The 21,983-nt window shown below is 44.7% G+C and overlaps 1 long non-coding RNA gene across 2 annotated transcripts; it reads left to right on the top strand.

Annotated features, from left to right (window-relative positions):
- Positions 1 to 8,113: 8,113 nt before the first annotated feature.
- LOC125099645 (uncharacterized) lies at positions 8,114 to 18,872 on the top strand. Of its 2 annotated transcripts, none has more exons than XR_007127309.1 (3): positions 8,114 to 8,276; positions 14,530 to 14,622; positions 16,366 to 18,872. It is a non-coding gene; the product is annotated as an uncharacterized LOC125099645 (long non-coding RNA). The 2 variants fall into 2 exon arrangements; XR_007127308.1 differs by having other exon boundaries at positions 8,114 to 8,407.
- Positions 18,873 to 21,983: the final 3,111 nt, after the last annotated feature.

Here is a 21,983-nt window from a genome sequence, read left to right as displayed (position 1 = left end):
CTGCCATTTCTTGTGTGTTTGTGTTCACGCCCCCAATATCCTCATCCAGCACAACTCTTGAATTTGTCAAAGAACACTCAACAAGTAGAAATCTGTACCCCAGCTCTGGCAGGAAAAGGAGCAGGGTGGGGGGCTCTCCTTGTGCCACAACAGTCCCTTGTTCTACTTCTAGGACAACCCCTGTAGGAAAGCTTCACTTTTTACCTAGCTGAATTCTGCCAGGTGCTGCTCCATCTTCCTCCCCTACACAGCAGTATATCTGTAACCAATCACACAGGGAGGCAGAGGAGGTAGGAAACCATTTAAAAAAATAGTGCAGTTCTCTCCTTTCATAAGCCCTGGTGCCCCCAAAGCAGATTTCAGTGCACACGGACATATACAATGCTTTCAGAAGGCAAACAAAAGCCTTTGGTGGTTTCCTTATTTTCACCAGATTGGTGGATATTGTACAAAAGCAGTTCCTTTGACTTAGGAAGTCTCCCATCCATTTAATGCACTGCCTTTGCCCTTCTAATGTACCTTCTGTGTGTTTCTTCTGCCCACACCCTGTCCCCTGAAAAAAAACTGGTAGAGACCTGGCCAATTCCCACTTTATGTACCTGGGGGAACTTTTTTTATTTTGAACATGTGAACACCTGCCTCTTGTTTTCTGAAAGAAAAGCAATTGAGTGATTCATCTTTTTTTTTTTTTTTTTTCTGTTGCCAGTAAGCGCGGGCAAACAAGCAACAATGATGGGCAAGGGGGGCATGGAGGGGAGGAAGATAAGGAGCCTAGGGTCCAGTTCTGATTTCATCTGGAGTCATAAATTTCTGGCGTCTTCCAATTCTTGGTTAAAACCTCAGGTTCCTCTTGAGATAGATAAACCCATTCCAAGGACACCCACCCCACCATCAATGCCAAAGAGGGCACAAAGGATGTTTGTCCTAGTGTGGTCCTGTCTGCTCTACCTCCTTGGCCAGACCAAGTGCCCTGTCCTGTTCTCAAATGGATGAAGAGTAATCTGTGCTCCAAAGTCTTCCTGTGCTGACAAGGTAAGTGTCACACAGCTGATGCTTTTCATTTTAATCCCTTCAGTATCCATTGCTGTGTATCAGGCTTTGACTCAGCCTTGGACTTCCTGATGCCTGGTTTTACACTGTCTCATATTCAGAGATTAAAAATAACAAAAACCTATGCAGGGTGCTGGGTGCTTATAATCTCACTAATCCAAGTGCTGTTTGAACAAACATGCACTAGTTTAAAAAAAAAACAAAAAACAACTAGCTGTCCAGAGAAAAAGCTCCACATTTGCCTCCCTTAACTTTCCTTCCCTGACTGGCCCTTTCTCCCCTCGGTTCCCAGTTACAAAATGGCCTTGGGTAATAATGGTTAGCAGTTGCTGAATAGAATGCTTTCTTTTGCCAGGAAATTGACAAGTACACAGCAGACACTACCTGTTAGCTGCCTTAGAGGTACAGACACTGGCTCCGAACACATGCCAAAAATGTGGTTGGGGTGGATGGGGAAAACTGGAGTTGAAGTCTTAATAGCTCAATTTGTTAGAAGCAGAAGATGAATAAAAAGGCTCCCCAGTGACTGAATTTTAAAATAAGGAGGAAGAAGCAGAATTTCCACCCTCTGCATTCTGATAACCAGATACTCCTCTAAGAGACACTGGTGCTCATTCCACAAAAGAGGGCGTTGGTCTCCCTGGTCTGGGGGCAAAAACCAAGATATACCCCCACCTACACACAACTCTGCTGTAAGGCCAGAAAGCCCCAAGGCACCCCTGCAGCTCCCTGGCCATCCCCTCCAGCCTGCTGAATGCACAACTTGAAATGAGCTCTGCTTTCCAAAGTACCTTTGTGAGGTAATCAAATGAACCCAGGCAGACCGACAGCTCCATGCCGAAGGTGTGTGCCAGATGAAAGCCGAGAGGACATTTTAAGAGCCTGAAGTTTATTCATCGGAACTTTAATAAAACAATATGTCCATGGCCTGGGGGAGGTATTATTTTCATAATTTATGGGTCTCTGAGACAGGAAGAGAGCTCAGGGTTTTATTGTGTTTTGCACGATAAATGGCATTCCAATTGTCTACATGATGTTCCTTAAGGACTTTCGTCTGGCAGGAACACAGGCCTTCTGGAGCCCACCTGGGCCTCAAGGCCTGAGGCGAAGGATAATTAGGAATACATCTGTATCTGTTAAGCAGGAGATGATTGACAAACTCCCTCGTTTCCTTCTGTCATTAGAAGACTCTTCCTATGCTGACACCTACATTAACATTTAACTGTTGAAAGGTTTGGAACCCTCCCTGTTCTCTTCCTTTCCAACCTTCTCCTCCCTTGGGTCTGGCCTCTTTTCCTTCCTGCCTTCCTGTACGTGAAGAGACTTAGGTAGACTTCTGACTGGCTCCCCTCCCAGGGAGTGGCAACTCTGAATAGAAAAATGTACCATCCACAAAGCAGGATAATGGAACTCCAGATGACACACTAATTGAGATCAGTAGTTAGAATACCCACCGTCTTCTGGTAAGCTTTCAACAGGGTAACAAGAATCTAGTGGCCTTATGAAATCACTACAAAAGCTACTGCTTCTGAGCAAAGATGCTGTGTTATCATCTACAGTCTTGAGAACAGTCAAGTTAGGGTGATATAATCAGTCTCACAGATGAGAAAACTGAGGCTCAGAGAGGTCAAGTCATTGGCCCAAGTCTACACAGCTGGTAAGTGGAGAGCCTGTATACTGCATAATAAGGTCTTACTTTAACTTCCAAACCCAACCCAAGTATCACCTCCCATTGGATATTTCCCTGTGTTCCCAGAAAGTTTTCCTTACACTTGTGCTTCTGTACAAGTTGGCAGAGTAGGTGATCTTTAACCAAGATTACATAGACTAATTGACAAGAGATTTGAATCCTGGTCTAACCACCTCACCACAGCACCGCATTTAAATTTTGAGGCCACATCTCCAAACTGACCTCAGGAGGGATCCTCCATTACCACATGACATTACAAGAACCCTCCCAACATTGCTTCTGGCCAGCCTTCCTGATTCCTTGTGCCATCAAAAAAGGATCAGTTTCCCCCAACAATGGAATTATTTGGGCTGTGGTGGCCAGGGACAAGAATCTTACATGGAAGAGAGAGACATGTAAGTTGCCCCTTACAATTCACAAATGTGTTCTGCTGGCTTTGTGGGTGAGTGGAGCAGTAGCTGCAAGGGAGTAGATGCCTACATGGGGTGAAGGGCTTAGGCTATCCTCTTTGGATGTCTAGGGGCAAAGTCGTGTTCTTTGTGCCAGTCCTGGAGTAGAAGGAGTGGGCACAGATCAGGGAGCTAAAGCAGTCAGGTCAGAGATGGATGGTGGCAAGGGTAGGGGGTCCCCAGTTTAGAAACAGTACTCCTCTCAAATCCCCAGGTTACTGCTTGATTGATTTCCGGACAATGCTCCAGCTAGTCCTGGATTACTAAAGCTCTTGGAGATGCCAGGCCTAATCTGATTAGAGAACTAGTATCTATCCAGGCAGGGCTAGTCCCCAGAGTGGACACAGCCTTGGAGCTCTTCTAGTAGAGATTGCCACTTCCACAGGCCCCCTCTTAGGGCGTTGTGGTGAGAAGAGCACTGAGCCTTACGGTCCCTAGTGCTCAGGCACCTGTTCTGTCATCTTCACTAGTTCACATGACCTTGGGAGAATGCTTGCCCTTCTATTAACAGTTGGTGGATGAGATACTGGCTGTGCACAACCCCAATGAATGCTGTTACTACTATCAGAGATGAAAACGGGGCTCACATGGGATGGCAGGGAATACAGGAATTTAGTTATAGATAACTGAGCCTCAGTTTATCCATCTTATGCCATCTTATGCCAGCAGCCTGGACCATGGAGGCAGGAAATCACAGAATGCTGGTCCAGTGTTTTCAAAAACTAATTTGAAAAATAAGAGGTTTCCAAACCCAGATATACAATTTCTCTTGGAAAATAAAAATAGCTGGTGCTGGGGGTGCCTGGGTGGCTCAGTGGGTTAAAGCCTCTGCCTTCACCTCAGGTCATGATCTCAGGGTCCTGGGATCGGGCCCCATGTCGGGGCTCTCTGCTCAGCAGGGAGCCTGCTTCCTCCTTTCTCTCTCTGGCTGCCTCTCTGCCTACTTGTGATCTCTGTGTCAAATAAATAAATAAAATCTTAAAAAAAAAAAAAATAGCTGGTGCCTCTGAGCTCCCATTTCCCCCATGGTAGGAATTGGCTGGAGCTGAAAGGCGACTGCCCTTTCCAAACTGGGCAGGGTCCCCTTGCCTTCCCACAGCATCCCCTCCCTTTGCACTGCCCAGTTCCCCTGGGTTGAATGCCCACAAGCATTGATGATGTTTGTACCATGATGTCCCATAGTCCAGCCTGCTTCTCTTTTTTTTATTTTATATTACCTGCCTGGCTCTCCAATCATGATGCTGGCTAGTGCCAAGTCTGATCGGCCTCACTGGGCACTTTAACTGATATCCCAAACTCCACCCAGAGGGCTTCCTAAGGCTGCCCACCATGCAGGCAAGTCACTTAGATACACGTACTAGAGTCACAATCTCAGAAAGGAAATCTAAGCTCATGGAAGCCAGTGGTTCTTAGCCCAGAATTTGGGGGCGAGGCGGTGGGGAGGGCATTAAAGGGAACCCCTTGACATTGTTAGAAAAATTTCTGCTTTTTGTCTGAGACACTTACCAGTCTCTCAGGGGCATGTGAACCTCCCAAAATGTTAAGAATCCCTGGTCCAATCCACCCACCTCCAATATATATATAGATGGGGATGTGAGACTAAGTGGCTTGTCCAAGGTCACCTAACAGGTTAGCTGTAAAGCAAAGACTAGGAGCCAGGTTTTCTCTCTAGGAAACAGTGAATGGTTTTCAAATATTTATAAGCCAATCTGTAGTCTAAATCTAAAAAAATGCCTCAAAAGCGACCTCAACCATAATGATACCATCAGTAACCACCCAACTTAGTCTTGCCCTGACTCTCTTTCTCTGATCTCTTCTTAGTTCTTCCTGCCACTTCTGCAATATGCCGCAATTTGACCTTTCTACTTGTTCACAACATGTCTCATCCTTACTAGAGGATGTGTTCTGTGATGGTGGGAAACTTGGCCTCTCTTGTTTGTGACTTCAGTGCTGCCTGGCCTTTGTCACAGCACACACAGAAACTGCCCACTCAGGTAAACCAATAAGGTCTGCCAGCAAAGGGCAGCAGCACTCCAGAGTCCAGGGGCTCTATCCTCTCAAGCTACACCCACTGCCCTGAGCACCCAGGGGATCAGTATTTCAATATAGCCCACATCCACAGGGAAGCTTCCAACACACCATCTGGCACATGAGGGACAGTGGATAATCAATTCAAGATACACTGAGAGGAGAGTTAAAAAGGAAAGAACAAGGGGCACTGGGGCGGCTCAGTCAGCTAAGGATCCGACTCTTGATCTCAGCTCACATCTTAATCTCAGGGGTGTGAGTTCAAGCACTGTGCTGGGCTCTCCACCCTTGTGGAGCCTACTTTAAAAAAAAAAAAAGGAGTGAACAAGTGGTCTCAGGCTTTATTTTATTTCCATTCTAAAGCTAGCCGTGTGAGAGAATGCAGCATTTCCTGATCATAATGATATGACTAAGACCTGCTTCCATTAATACAGCTGACACTCGAGTATTTATCACATGCCTGGTACCATACCAATCAACTGCTTTTTACCTATTTTTCTTTTAATCTTCTCTCTGTATTAGTACTTTCATTTCCCCTATTTTACAGATGAGGAAACTGAGGGTCTAGAAGGTGGAGTCATGTGCCCAAGGTAACACAGGCCTGACTCCTGAACCCCTGCTTTCCTACCCATGTGCCCACCCATGGACACTGGGAAGGGGCATCAGCATGGTGTCTGGGCAGCCTGCTGGGGATGGCTGAGGAGGATGGTGGAGGAGGCCTGAGCCCTAGCTGCCAAGTAAGAAGGACCGGCTGCACTGCTATAGAATCACTCATGGACTGGGAAGGTGTCTGGGGCCAGTAATTTGCAAACATGAAGCTGGCAAATTCCCAGCCCTGAGCTCCCTTTACCATTTGCCTGTGACAAAATATCCTCAAGGAGAAAAGAGGAAGCCAGTTTAGGAACCTACGCCATTTGGTTCTTCTGACCCTTCTAGAACATGTATGGTTACCATAAGTGTTTGTTAACAGTCAACAGTGAACATTCAACTGCTTAGACCAGGCCAGTATAAGAAGAATGATAATTGACCAGCTTCAGAAAAAGAATAAAGGTGGCACTTGATTTTTAAAAAAGTATTATAAGGAGTGAAATATATTTTAAAAAAATAACATGACTTTTGCAAAAAGGAAAACAACTGAAAAAAAAAATTCCCCACCAAATTCCCAACTTCTGTGTGACATTTTGGAGTATACCAGTCATTCGCTGAACAAACATTAAGTGTGCAGAGACTATCCTTCCAACTTTCTAAACCGCACAGAGGATCACACTGCAGAAAACTTCTACATACACACACGGATGGACTTCCTTTGGTATCTCCACAGCTTCACTCTAATTTTTAGTAAGTGGTGTTGCATGACATTTCATTTTACAGCCTTACCATTCCTGTTTCCACCTCATGTTGTGATAGCTCACTCTCTATACCCAGCCATAAACCTCACCTGGACCACAGGACACACACACCCTCTGCTTGCCCTGCCCAAGGAAGACAGTGATCAAAAACAAGAGCCCTGCTGGCCCGTGGGAGGGTGTGTCTGGTGGGTGCAAGGGGTGGGGCTTCACACAGGGCAGCATGTTGGAGCCATTACTGGGGTGTACAGGAAATTCCTCCCTCTCCAGAAGATCTGCCACATGGCACATCTCTGAGTGAGGACAAAATTTAGATAGTGTGACATTCTCCTTAAAAGAGAGCCACGACAATCAACAGGAGAGTAGATAGTGTGACATTGTCCTTAAAAGAGAGCCACGACAATCAATAGGAGAGAACAGGAAAGACTGCCATCTTTAAGATACACAGCTTTCATTGCGCCATCAGTTCCAGGTCTGTACTACTTAGAGAAGTGTATTCCAAAGTAACCATCATTTATTTATCCATTCCTTTCTTGTCACTGCCCTTCTTAAAACCTTCCAGTTTCTTCCTCCCCTTGAGTGTGGGCTGGACCTAGTGACTTGCCTCCAAAGAACAGAGCATGGAAAGGGAAAAACAGTAACTTCACAGTGGAGAAATCTGGCAGACCCCACCTTGACCAAGTGATCAAAATTAAACATCACCAGTAATAAGTCATACTAACGTCATATACTCCCTGAAATCATGTGACAAGAAGGGTACATCACCTCTCTTATTCTTCTCCCAAATTCATAGCCTTAGTGGAATCATGAGAAACTCAAATTTAGAGACAGTCTTCAAAATACCTGACTAGTGCTCTTCAAAAGTGTCAAGGCAATGAAAAGCAAGACTGAAAAACTGAAAAACTGTCAAATAATAGGGAGGACTGAAGAGACAAGAGCACTGAATACAAGATGGTGGGAAAAAAATTGACAACATCTAAATAATATTTGTATAGTATTGTAGGAATGTTAATTTCCCAATTTTAACCAATATACTATGGCCATGAAAGATATTAACATTAGCAGAGGGTGGGTGAAGAATATAGGGAATTTCCTGTACTATCTTTATAACTCTTCTGTAGGTCTAAAATTATTTCAAAATAAAAAAAAATTGCTTAATAAGTAATTTTTTTAAAGTCTTCAGTTTCCTCCCATTGAACTTAGAATGAAAGTCCAACTCCTTACCAAACACTGCAAGACCTTGCCTAACTTACCCCAAGTTTCTTCCAGAGTTCATCCCTTTGCTATACAATTAAGGGAAATGTAATTCTAGTCACAGATAAACTCTAAGGAGTATAATCAAAGCATGCTAGGCCCAGTCCCCTTGCCAGTGACTGGTTCTGCATGGACATGTGGACAGTGACAACTATGGGATGTGAGGGGAAATGTGCTGAGGGTTTCTGGGAAGTTTTTTCATTCATAAAATGAGAAACAAGGAAGAAAGGAACATACTGTAGTATCTTTGTGACACTGGAACTGCAATCTTCATACCATGAAAGGAGCTGATCTGAGGATAAGGCCCAGAAGCTGGATGGCAAAGAGAAGATAGGAAGAGATTCTGAAACCTTTGTGATATCACTGCGTGGCCTAATTAGCAAATCCTGAAGTCACTACACCTGAAGACTTCTTTTACAGAAGTGAACACATCTTTCTTTTAATCGAAGGCAGTTTGAGGTAGGTAATTTTCATGACTTACAGTCAAACGCATCCTAGCTGATGGAGTTGGTACATTCTCTGCTTCTTGAGAAGATTGGCACTTAGAAAGATCCTAGGTTTGGGAGGGCCTTAATTCTCTGCACAACTGTGTAAGTATAAGAAGTCATCATTTTCAACCCTGAGATTTTTCCTTGGAACTAATGCTACTATGTCATGTCTTTTTTTTTTAACATTATACACACACACACACACACACACACATTATATGATATATAATGTATATATGTATATTTTAATATTTTATTATGAACATTATATATATACACATACATTAACATTATATATTTACACACACATATATACACACACATATACACACATACATACATATATGTGTATATATATACACATTATATGACATATGTGTATATATATGTATATTTTAATATTTTATTTACTTATTGAGAGAGAGCATACACACACACAGAGGAAGGGGCAGAGAAAGAGGGTTAGAGAGAGAATCTCACGCAGACTGTGTGAGTACAGAGTCTGATGCAGGGGTCGATTTCATGATGCTGAAACCATGACCCAAGCCAAAATCAAGAGTTGGATGTTTAACTGACTGAGGCACCCACGTGTCCCTAGATTTTTTTTTTTTTTAATAATTTCTATACCCAAGGTAGGGTTTGAGATCAAGGGTCATGTACTCCACCAAGTGAGCCAGCCAGGTGGCTCTACCACGTTATATCTTAAATGGGTCAGTGACTTTTGTAGAGGGCTATGTCCAGTTCTACTCAGTCATTTGCAGCATTGAGAGTTTGGCAACCAGACTGCCCATAGATAGTAACTATTTCCACCCCCAAATTAAAAAAAAAAAAAATGTGGAGGGAGTTCCACAGTTTTTCAAAGTGTATCCTATTAGTTGATTTTACATCCCCGCTTTTCAAGGTGGGGGTAGCCACAGATCTACAACTCCTAAAACCTTCCAAAGTAGATTACATAGAATGTGGTCTCTGAAATCAAAATCATGTTTTCCTTGTAATTCCAGGAAGGAAGGGGGAAGTCAGATCTTAAATAAATCCCAAATTAGAAACAGTCTTTTTTTTCCCCTCTGCTGAAGCAACACGGCCCCACAAGTCTTTCTTGTGGACTTTCAGACTGGATTACTGCCAAAAATGTGAGCAAGAATTTGGCCCATTGTTACTTTAAATATCTTGTGTCGCAGGCCATCTAGGAATGTCTAAGTATGGGAATTTTCCTTCTGAGGTCTGGGATGTAGATATAAATAACTCGTTTGTTAAAAGCTGTCTCCATCCTGCCTCTCCTGACTTCAGTGGTGTGAATACTCCAGCCTTGTAAATAATGATTACCAGCCCACTCAGGGTGAGGCCAGCAGCCCAAAGCATCAGGTGAATGTTTCTCACCTGCTCTCCAACAATAACTTCTCCCTGCCAGGTCAGGCCAGCTGGGGCAAGGCTGCCCCAAACTTGTCTTGAAAATGTTGCCTGGTAGATTGCGGTGTAGGTTGACCCATCATCATCTTTCTACCATCCTGTTGAAGTGTGAAGAGCTCGTGCTTCTGATAGGGTCAATAAGAAGTGAGTTTTATTCCTGTCCTTCTCACCACCTCTTTCCAAAAAAGGGTCTGTTGAAGTCAGACTTCCAGTCATATCTGTCACAGATGAACTGGTAGATGCAGTTTGTAGCTGCTTCTCTCCTTCCAGCTCTAACTTTCCCAAGCTTCTCTGGCCTTCGGGTTACAACTAAACCAAACAGGCCTGCAGACAGCACCTGGACTGTCTGCAGGGACTCCCCACTTCTCTCAGGAGCAGAGTGTGTATGAGGGGTGACTATAAGTTCTGACCTCACACCCCCAACCCCATCCAGGCACCCTCTTGGCCTTCCCAGCCTCATCTTTACCTGTTAGAGAAGTAGAATGGTGATCACCATGTCGTCAGAAAATAACATTTGTTTGATGTGAGAACCATGGCCTTACATAGAGCATAAGCATCAGAAGACCTGGATTCAAGTCCCAGCTGGGCCATACACTGATTGCGTGAACAGACAAGTCACAAAATCTGCCTGAGCATCCATTTCCCCATCTGAAAAATGGGGACAATAATGACCTATCTCACACAGACTCCTGTCAGGGGTCAACAAGTGTGTGTACGTATAGTAGTTACCATGAGGTAAAAACACAATAAAGAAGTCAGAACGGGGAGCGCCTGGGTGGCTCAGTGGGTTAAAGCCTCTGCCTTCGGCTCGGGTCATGATTTCATGATCCTGGGATCAAGCCTGAGGTCGGGCTCTTTGCTCGGCAGGGAGCCTGCTTCCTCCTCTCTCTCTCTCTGCTGCCTCTCTGCCTGCTTGTGATTTCTGTCAAATAAATAAATAAAATATTAAAAAAAAAAAAGAAGAAGAAGAAGTCGTCAGAACGGGGCATCAGGGTGGCTCAGTCAGGAAAGCATCTGCCTTCAGCTCAGGTCATGATCTCAGTGCTTCTCCCTCTTCCTCTCTTGCCACTCCCCCTGCCTGTGCTCTAAAGAGAGCACATTATTTATTCATTCCGTCAAATGAATAAATAATCTTGGGTGGGGGAAGGAGTCAGAATAAGGAGGAGAGGATGAGTAGGAGACAAGAAAGAAGAGAGAGGGATACAGAAATAGAGAAACAGAGGGACAGGGAGAAGAAAAAGAATCACAGAGACACGAGCAGGCGGAGAGACAAAGAAAGCTCAGACCCAGAAGGGACATGGGGAGGTGGGATCTGACATGACTGGGAAGTCCTGAGGGGAAAGGAGGGATAGACAGAGCAGCTTCCTCTCCTGGTGAAAGGTCAGTGAAGTAGTAAGTGAAAAGTGCTGCAGGGAAATCAGGTGACCTGGTGGAGAATGACCCACATGGTGGTCAGAGAAGGCTGCTCTGAGGAAGTGACGTTTGAGCTGAAAACCCAGGGAAAAATCTGAGGTGTGAGCCATAGGATAAAGAAAGGGTCTTTGGTGGGAGGTCCTCCAAGAACCTGGTCCCTACAACACATACACACCCCATAAAGCAAAGTCAAAGAGAAATCTGTAAGAACTCCTCAAAGAAAAGATGGCTGAGCTGAACTGGGTTGGCAGTTCTTTAGAACTCAGTCAACCCCCCCTCACGTGGCAAGAGCAGGAAGAGGCTGTGAGCCCCCAGGGAAGCCCTTCATGGGGGATAGGGGACAACAGACAAATGGTTCAGATAAAGATCTCCTTGCTATGTGCTATTTTCCTTCCTAACTTAGCACCTCAGTTCACTGAATCACCAGGGCTTCCTCTGGCTGGGGAGAAAGACTTCACACTTCCCATCGCAGGCCCCCAACCCACCTCCACCTTTCCTGGAGCCAGCAGGGGACTATAATCTACATTCAAAAAAGTGCTTCTGGGTTGGGGGTGGGGGCGGTGTGAGGAGGGAGGCATGGAAAGAGTTCCAGGAAGGATGCCTTCCCTTGACCCCAGTACAAGTTGAGGTGAAACTCCTCTCTTCAGGTCAAAGCTGCCAAAACAAAGTTAAAGGTGTAAAAACAATGTGAGAAGGTCACACAGGGATAGCTTCTCTCTGGAACCCCAGGGTGGAATGGGGGGAGTGGGGACGCAGGGAGAGGAGGGGAAGGACTTGCCTGAAAAGCACTCTAACTATTTTAACTACAGATGCCCCTCAACTACAATAATTGCGTGGGAAGGGTGGCCAGTTTCATCTGTTCAGTAAACAAGCATTTTTATATGTTTTAAACAGGCCAAAGTTGTGACTTTCTCTCCTAACCTGCTCTTGCTGTAGCTTTCCCCTATCTTAGTAAATAATTTAATTTACCCAGTAGTTCAGCCCCCAAATCCTGGGCTCATTCTTGGCTTCTTTCTTTACTCCCCACCCCACATCTGATCCAGCAGCAAATCCCACTGGTTTACATTCAGATAAATCCAGGATCTGATCTGTTGTCACCACCTCCACCACCATGCAAGCCACCCACCATCTTCTCTCCCATCTGGATTATTATACCCGCCTGCTTCCTACCATGTCTCCCTGCTGTCTCCTGCAGCCCCTAGTTAGCTGATTCTCTGCCCGGTCGCCAGAGGGAATTTACTGAGAACACTGAGCAGTTGGGTGACCTTATTAGGCAGGTTATTTCATTTCTTTATCTTTAGTGTCTGCATCTAAACAAGAGGGAGAATAAATAGTACCTGCTTCACAAACCTACTGTGAAGATTAAATTAGGTAAGAGTGCCTGGCACATAGTAAGTCCTAATATCATGATTTGTCTGCCATTTCACTTACCATGCTGTGTAATAACTAGTTTTTTAAAAGTCCTTTCTTCCAACTAGATTGGATGTTACTGGAAGGCATGGACCATACTAACTCTCTGCTCACACACTCCCTACTGGCTTCTCATTTCATTTAAAACAGTATCTAAATGCTGATTTAAAACAATATTTGAGACCAATAGTGTTCCCTATAATCTGTCCCTGACTATGCCTCCTCTGACTCTCCTCCTTCCTTTTACTCACTTCCTTCCTGCCACATGGCCTTCCTTGAGGTTCTTGCATCCACCCAAGCATGCCCCAGGGCCTTTGCATTTGCTGGTTCCTTGGTCTAGAAGGATATTTGTCCAGATATTTGCATATCTCTTTCCCTTACTTCATTCAGGATTTTGCTTGCCACCTTTTCATAAAGGCCTATCTCACCTCCCTGTCCTGAACATTCCCCACTTCAACCTCCAATCTCCTCTCACCCTATTTTACATTTTACCACCACCTGCTCTTATATTACATATACATTTTTGGTTACTTTTTAATTGTCTGTCCTGCCCACTAGAATGTAAACTCTATGAGAATGCAAGGAGGTTGTCTTTTTAACCTCTATATTCCTTTTTTTTTTTTTTAGATTTTATTTATTTATTTGTCAGAGAGAGAGAGAGGGAGAGAGAGCAAGCACAGGCAGACAGAGGCAGAGGGAGAAGCAGACTCCCCGACAAGCAAGGAGCCCGATGTGGGACTCGATCCCGCTGGGATCATGACCTGAGCCGAAGGCAGCTTCTTAACCAACTGAGCCACCCAGGCGTCCCATAACCTCTATATTCCTAATGTCCATGACAGTGCCTGGTTCATGGTAGTTGCTTAATAAAAATGTGCTGGATGGATGGATGGATGGATGAATTTACTGAACAGTTATGTACCCTGGCACTGTAGAAGGTACTTTACAAACTACACATCCTTTTGTTCAGTCCTCACATTATACTACTAAGTGGGATTCATATATTTTCTTTTTTAATATTACAAGAGAACTCATTAAGTATCTACACTCATCAAACTGAAGCCTATGAATGCATCATTGGTCCTGAGCAAAATTCTTGATTTTATTGGTAAACTAGTGATATACAAGCACATAGAAAAGAAAGCTGTGGTCACCAGAAACCAGCACATATTCACAAAGAGCAAGTTCAGTGTACTTCTCCTTTGATAGAATTACTATCACAAAAGTATGAACCAGTTCAAGGCCTTTGTGAAAGCCTCAGGCATTCTTTTGAATACAACTGAAAAATGTAGGTTGAGTGAAATACAACAAGGTCATTGACAAATGGTGATTTCCAAAATCTGGAAGGAGGTACATCTTTCTTGTCTCTTTCCTTTGTCCTCCTCAAATGAATACTTTGATTAGTGATCTGATTAATGACAGAGAAAGAGATGCTTAGAAAAATATCAATAGATTCCATGAAGATAGAAGGAATATGCACACTTGGATATCAAAATAAGGTGTTAATTTTTTTGTTTGTTTCAGGTGGGACTTATATTTTAAAGATTACAAAAGAAAACAAGTCAAGTGGTGAACCTCCCAGAGTTGGGCAAGAGTAAACCCCAAGTAGAAGGGACCCCATATGCTGTTCCCTCCCCTGTTAACTCTTGCTTGGTCTTCTTAGCCTACTGAACCTTAAAGATCAACTCAGACATCTTTTCTTCCATGCAGCCACTCCAGCCCTAGGCTGGCCAGGCACCCCTCTGGCACCCTGTACAGTCTGCCTGGCTTCCATTCCCATTTCCGACAGCTGGGTGGACATGGGCAGGTTACTTCACTCCTCTGCACTTTAATTCCCACATCTGAAAAGTGGAGAAAATGCTAGTACCTCCCTCATGAGACTGTTGTAAAGATTAAATGAAATAAGATGAGTAATGAGCTTCACAGATTTACCTGGCATATACTAAGTTCTAATATTGTGCTCCATTTGTCATTTCACCTACGATGCTGTGTTGCAGCTGGGTGTTTCACGGGCCATCTCTTCCTATCAGCTGGGTGGGCCCTGGGAAGCATGGACTATATCCAACACCCAGCACAACGCATGGCACAAGGTACATTAACAGTCACTGTTTGCCAAATGAACAACTGCAACAGTGGAAGCTTAAATTTAGTATGTACTTTTCAGGTGCCAGGTTCCATGACAAACACTAAAAAAATACATTCACTCTTCTGAGCCTAACAACAAACTATGAGATGCTATGCTTTTGGCCATGTTACAGATAAGGAAACTGAGGCTTCCAAAAAAAAATTTTTTTTTAAGATTTTATTTATTTATTTGACAGACAGATCACAAGTAGGCAGAGAGGCAGTCATAGAGAGGGGCGGGGGGGAAGCAGGCTCCCCGCTGAGCAGAGAGCCTGATGCGGGGCTCGATCCCAGGACCCTGAGATCATGACCTGAGCTAGAGGCAGAGGCTTTAACCCACTGAGCTACCCAGGCGCCCTGAGGCTTCCAAAATTTAAGCAAATTACCACCGAAACAGTAAATGGTGGAGCCAGCATTCAAACTAGAAGGAAGGAACAGAGTAAGGGAGGAAGTCAACTTGACCTTTGTATTGGCTCAGCCAACCCACAGCTCAAGGGGATTAGGGTACATTTGTGTGAAAAAGGGAAGAAGAGAGCTAATAAATTTGCAAATCTCCCACCCAAGTCCCTAACCTCACTCTGGCTCCAGCCAAAATAACACAACATCAACTCATTGTTTCTTGGTGCGCAGATGCTTTCTCTTTAGCAATGAAGCACCCTGCTTGGGCTCGGGGTGCAAAGCTGGAGAACTGTTATGGTTCACCTCTGGGTGAGACTTGAAGGGCAGAGGGGGACTGGAGCCCCATGGGTCTCTTGTATCTCCATTTCCCTCCAAAACAAATTCCTACAGAGGAGTGTATGTACCAAAGCCACCCAACAAATAAATCCCCAAACCTAGCCCAGACTGCAGCCCCAATCCTCCAGTTTCAAAACTGGGAGAGAAAAAAATTCCATCTCTGAGCATGACATTGGGGAAAGTTTCCACTTGCCCTGAGTCTCAACCCCCTTCAGGGACTGTCGGAAGCACACAGCTCAGTGCTACCAGCATCCAACACATAGAGCAGTTTGGGCTTGTCCAAGGCTGAAAAGACACTCTGATGAGTTGGTTCTAATCTTTCAAATGTGATCCCGCTAGCGTGGGAAATGGGTGCCAAGAAAAGAATGATAGACGTACGGTTTGAAAGCCACAGTGGGCTAACCTGGCCAGTGCAGGAAGTGTAGGGTAATTCAAAGACCATGGATTCCAGGCTTGGCCTCAGGTTCAGATCATGGTTCTGCCACCCACTAACTGGGTAACCTGGATGGATTGCTTGTCCTTTCTTTGCCTTAATTTCTCATCTGTAAAACAGGGATCCTAATTCTAACCTCGTACGGTTGGTATTGGGATTAAAAGGAACAGTGGCTATAAAATGCCAATGAAGGAGGACATAGTAGGCACTCTGTAACTCGTGAATGCATTCCCCCAGAGGGAGAGGGACCCCTGAATCAGGAGGCCCAGAGCAAAACTAAGGAGAACTGCTCACACAAGGAATCCCCTTCTTTATTGCAGACATGCTCTTTCATCATTGCTATCCGGGTCTTAGGGGTGTGACTTACTTGCTGATTCTAATTCATCATATTCTTAGGAGCATGAATTTACTTTCTGAAGCCTTTGAGATTCAAATCACTTGTTTCAAACATGCCTCCTGGACACTGAACACAGTGCTCAAGGCTTCTCTTCAATAATTAATTCTTCCAATAAATATTTATTGACCGCTGATTTCTTGTCAGGCCAGGATCTGGGATGAACACCACAGACATGGAGCCTACCTAGGGGAAGCCTGGCCATCTGGGTGGGGAAACAAGACACAGGCATGATGGGAAAGCCGAATGCAAGGCAGCAGAGTAAGTTCTGCTCGTGAGACCCTGTATCATGAGTTTTTAGCAGAGCCCCGTTCATAAATATGGCATGAAATGAATATATTATTGAAATGAAGACAAGGGAACACATGGAAGGAGCACCCACGGTGTTCCAGAAGGCAAAGCATGTGGTGCCAGCCTCTCAGAGCAGCCGGTAGAAGAGAAGGACCCCCTCCATACAGGCAAAGTTGCTGAGAGTTTGGGAGGTTTGTTTCCTCTGCACACGGGATCATTGGAAGAGCCGGGATTTGAACACTGGCTTTTCTTGACTCCCAACTTCGTGTTCTTTCTGCCATTGCAAGCCATGAATACAGTATCCTCTGAAGATTTCAGACCATCAGAAGATGGCGCCTGGCTGTGGTGGATTTTAGGATCAGACCTTAGGGGCTCTTGAGTACTAGAATAACATGTTCAGTCTTGAGTTTCTGAGCAGGGCAAATGACAAGTTAGGAGCTGTACTTGAGAAAAGAGAAGCACTGACTGAGGACAACAATCACAGAAAGAATATACCATCAGCTACCGGTGTTGTGTTCACCCAAGTCCTGCTGTTATCAAGCTCACGTCAGAGGTGAGGAAAGGGAGGATAAGAAAGGTCAAGCCATCTGTTCAAAGTCCCAGGGCTGGTAAGAGGAGTTTGAACTCACAGCCCATGATCCTAACCACTTCCTCACCCATCAGAATGAGGAGAGAAGAAGAGAAAGGGCTGTGGAAAAGGAGAGGCTGGTGGTCTATGGAAAAGACCTGTTGAGAAATATCAGGAGGCTTATGCCTCCACAAGCTCTGGTCCAGCCCAGTGTCAGTGTCCCATGACAGACTACGCCTTTTCTACTGTAACCCCTCTTATAATGTCTCCTCTTTCCTGAAAGCTGACCCACCTATCCCAAAGGCCACTCTTTTCCCTGACCTCCTACTGCTCTTGGCGCCTCTGACCCCCAACCTGGCATTTGAAGCCCAGATCAGAATCTGGACCTGTTACCTCTTAGCTGCACAACGTGGGCTAGTCTTTGCCTCAGTTTCATCGTCTGTCATAAAGATGCCATAAGACCTCCTGGAGTTCAGTAATTAAAGGCAATTAAGGATATGCTCTAAAAGAAAGAGTGATGTTCTCATGTGACAACCAAAATATCCCATTTTTGCCACATTGCCTCACTACATTATGAGATTATGAATGAAGGTTTTTGTCTGTCCCTCTGCGGCACATCACAGAGCTGACCAGTCACGCAAAGGCCTTTACTCTTGGTATCTTGCTAGGGAGAGGCCCTGGGAACCAGAGAAGCCGGCCACAGCTAAGAGGCCAGGCTGCCAGTCCTTTCCTGAATCTGGTGGGCCTCTGGCTTCCGAGGCAGCTGCAGTCATGCACAATTCACCTCCTTCCCGTGGAACCCATTTCAGGATTAGCTGCCAGGAGGTCATAAAATGCAAAGAGGAAGTGGGAGCATCCCACAATTGTAGGAACCTGGCTCCAAGGGAAGTAACCTGTCTGTTGGTCTGTCTGCCTCTGGGGAAGTGGGCCATAAATCGCAGTCTTAAGGGCTGGTGAAAGGCCAGAGCTATTTATAAAAAGTCTGGGCTTTTGAACTCTTTAAAGAGGCAATAGCCTTCTCTCAGATAATTGAGGTTTGGTATCAAGGGCTCAAATGCTTCAGCAAACAAAGCTGTCAGTGCCCAGCTGGGAGAATGAGGAGGAGAGTGTTTGCCTGGAAGCACAGGAGCATCTCCACCCCCCCCCCCCACACACACACCCTGGTCCCACTATTCTCTCTTGCATCCCTGACCTGGGCTGATCACCAAGCATGCACAGATGAACTCATGCAGGAGGATGGTCCACTTCCTTACAAGAGCGGGAGGCAGCTGAAAGTAAAACTGCTTACCCAGGTTTGCACACAAGGCTGTGTGACTACACTTGCTGTTTCTTCCACCTTGAATACTCTCCCCTCTAGTCCTTTCTTGAATGTCACCTCCTCCAAGAGCCCTTCCTTGCCTACACTGGCTTCTTGCAACACCTCAGTTGGTTTTATTTTCTTCAAAGAACTTTCAACCATCTGAGAGCTGGGCTTCATAGATGTGTGTCCCCACCAGACCCTTAGCACCAGCACCCTGAATGGCAGGTGGAACGAAATGCCATTAAATGCTCCCTAAAAATCTCCCTAAAAATCTGTTGCATGAGTATATAAATTACCATACGATCCACACAGAGGAGGGGACCATGACCCTGTGTGGGGAGTGTAGATTGGACTGGGAAACACTTCAGAGAGGTGGTGACAGCTAATGGGACCCTGCAGGAGGAGCAGCCTCCCAAGTGCAGGCCAGGTAGGGACTGCATGCTATGTTTCAGGGAGCAGGAACAATGCAGTGTGGCCAGAGTACAGGGCACAGGAGACAAGGTTATAAAGGAGGAGGGCAAGCAGGTTTTAAAGGCTCTGAAGGGACACAGAATTTATTGCCCTAAAATATGCCTCTTTGGCATAAGGATTACTTCAAGCTGGTTATTTTTAAGAAACTGCAGAGAGAGGAGAAGCTTTGAAAACTGAGCAGAAGTTACCCTTTTGTAAGAGACATTTACATGGATAAGAGAAACCTCCACTTGTAAGTCTGTGTTTTCCTCACTGTACCAGGAAGAGGGAGATGACAAAATCTCTAGAGATGCATATCAATGGAGAAGGCAATGACTTAAATCTTCATTAACAACCATATGCTTGTTTTCTGTGCTTTCCTGGTGATCTCCCATAACTGGCTCCTCCCCACCCCCCAAGACCACCTTCCTTTTGTTTTTAGCTAGTGGTATTGAAGGTAATGGCCTGGGTCATTTTGGACAGTTACTTGATTTGCCTGGGTCTCTCCCCTGTAGACAGGAGGGCTAAATGTTATTTAACTTTTTGTTTGTTTGTTTGTTTTCCTGCTAATCTGTCTTTCTATTACAAAGGTATCTCAGCCAAGAAACAAGAAGGGTAGAAAGAAAATTATTTTTCATATGCCCCCCCCCTCCAGTTTTGGCGCCCCAGATGGGACTTTCTAGGACACCATACTCATTTTGGAGTCTGCAGACAGAATCTTGGTAAACTGGCAGAATCCATGAAGGGTAAGAATCTTTACCAAAGCCAGCTCTCCTGGATCTCTGTACTACCTGGTCAAGGGAAAGATAAAAAAATGTTTGCCTCTTCCTTTCCAAACTTAGATCAGCAAAAGAAAATATGCTATGAGCACTCATTTACTAGTGATCTTCCTCCTCCTAGACATGGTCATTGTTTTCTTTTGTCTCTGTCTTCTGTGCTGTTTGGACAAAGAGGAGAACCATAGGTCTAACGAGGTTTTTCCTTTTGTCTTATTCTAGGTCTTCAGATCTTGGCTTTGCAACCCGTAAGATTATTCTCCCTGATCTCAACTAGCCGGAGGATACATGTACCAACATGCATCTCATCTGGCAGCAGCTTTCTCTTTGTCTAACTGTTGACAGCTCTCAGGGAGTTTGTCATAAGGGGTACCGATCCATAAGGAGCCTTTGTCATGTCAACCTTCATTGTGTTGTTACTGCTGGAAAAGTCCCATTCCAGCAGTGCCTGTCCAGTGTCACAGACATGTGGGTCTGTGACTGAAAGCATCTTGCATTCTCATGGGAAACCAGAGACGCTGTTCCAGATACACCATTCTTATTGCCTGTGACAACAAAGATCTTTAGCTTTTTTTTTTTTTTAAGATTTTATTTATTTATTTGACAGAGAGATATCACAAGTAGACAGAGAGGCAGGCAGAGAGAGAGAGAGAGAGGGAAGCAGGCTCCCCGCCGAGCAGAGAGCCCGATGCGGGACTCGATCCCAGGACCCTGAGATCATGACCTGAGCTGAAGGCAGCGGCTCAACCCACTGAGCCACCCAGGCGCCCGATCTTTAGCTTTTTAGACGGAATCTAAGAGTGAATTTTCTTTCTTTCCTTTTCTTCCTTCCTCCTTTCCTCTCTCTTTCTTTTCTTTCTTGCCTGCCTGCCGCCTTCCTTCTTTCCTTTTTTCCCTTTCCTCTCCTCTCTTTTCTTTTGATTTATTTAAGAGAGAGAGTGTGTGCCCATATCCATGGTAGGGGAGAGGGAGCATCTCAGGGTCTGACACAGAGCTGGATCTCACAATCCTGAGATCATGACCTGAGCCAAGATCAAGAGTCCAACACTTAACCTACTGAGTCACCCACGCACCCCTAGGAGTGAACTTCCTGGATCTTGTGGGGGCTGCATCTTTTACATTCCCTTTTGGGATGTCTCTTGCATCCATGGTTAAGCCATAAAAAGGTTTACTGGTTTGAAATGCTATTGAGATTATGGCCAGATGATGGATCCTCTGCAGAATTCTCTCTCTCTCTCTTTTTTTTAAGATTTTGTTTATTTATTTGACAGACAGAGATCACAAGTAGGCAGAGAGGCAGGCAGAGTGGAAGGGAAGCAGGCTCCCTGCCGCGCAGAAAGCCCAATGCGGGGCTCGATCCCAGGACCCTGGGATCATGACCTGAGCCAAAGGCAGAGGCTTTAACACATTGAGCCATCCAGGCACCCTGTGGATCCTCTGAATTAAACAAACTTCCATCTGAAAAAATATAGAGAGCTCTCATCCTAAACAATCATCTTATTGGTGCCTATGGAAAAATCCAATTGAGAAGAAGACACACAAACACACACACACACACACACAAATGAGTGTGGTGGCTAGCCTTAAGGCATTATTCAACCAGATGAAACTAGAAAGCCCTTTGCCTTTACTCTGAGATGATCCTACCAAATTTAGAGAAGAATTAGAAAGAGAGTAGACATTCACAATCCCACTCAGAAGGACATCAATTGATTACAAGAGTATTCTTGCCACTCATGATTTATACTGTAGATATCAGATAAGCCAGACAGCTCCCTGGGGAATCAGCCCCATCATAAAGAAAACAGATGACCAGAATTTTTCTCCGGCCTTATTATAAATTATCAGGCAATCAGTTACCTGGAAGCCAATACTCAGGGACTAAAAGAAGCAATAGTAGAGGATTTTCCTTCTAGGTCAATTGGTCCAAGGTTGAACTGTACACTCAGAAATGAGGTGTTTGTTAAATGCTTTAGATGGACTTCTTAAAAGTATACTGCGTTAAACTCTGAGTTTCTAGAATATAGAAATGTTTTGACTTCCATCGTAGCTGGAAACCTCCCTGATAAAAGAAGCAAGGTTTAGTTGGATGGGTGCATCCTTTTATTGATGTTTAGGCTATAACTAGATTCTTTGAAGAATTAGAAACAACTGTCTTTGACATGCAGGTCTACAAAACCAGAACAGTGGCTCTAGACACAATTCAAAGTCCACCTATCATTACCAATCCCAAAACTTCCCTTATGCATCTCAAAATGCTATAGATGTTGGGACCCTGGAAATACGATTATCCTGCACTTAAAAAAAAGAAGGAAAAATTTAAGTAGTAATTACTCTAGACCTCTGATAACAGGCAATATATGCCAAAACTCCTCAGAGA

The sequence above is a fragment of the Lutra lutra genome, chromosome 5, assembly GCF_902655055.1.
Source record: "Lutra lutra chromosome 5, mLutLut1.2, whole genome shotgun sequence".
Taxonomy (NCBI): Eukaryota; Metazoa; Chordata; class Mammalia; order Carnivora; family Mustelidae; genus Lutra; species Lutra lutra.
This window is presented reverse-complemented; position numbering and strand designations above follow the sequence as displayed.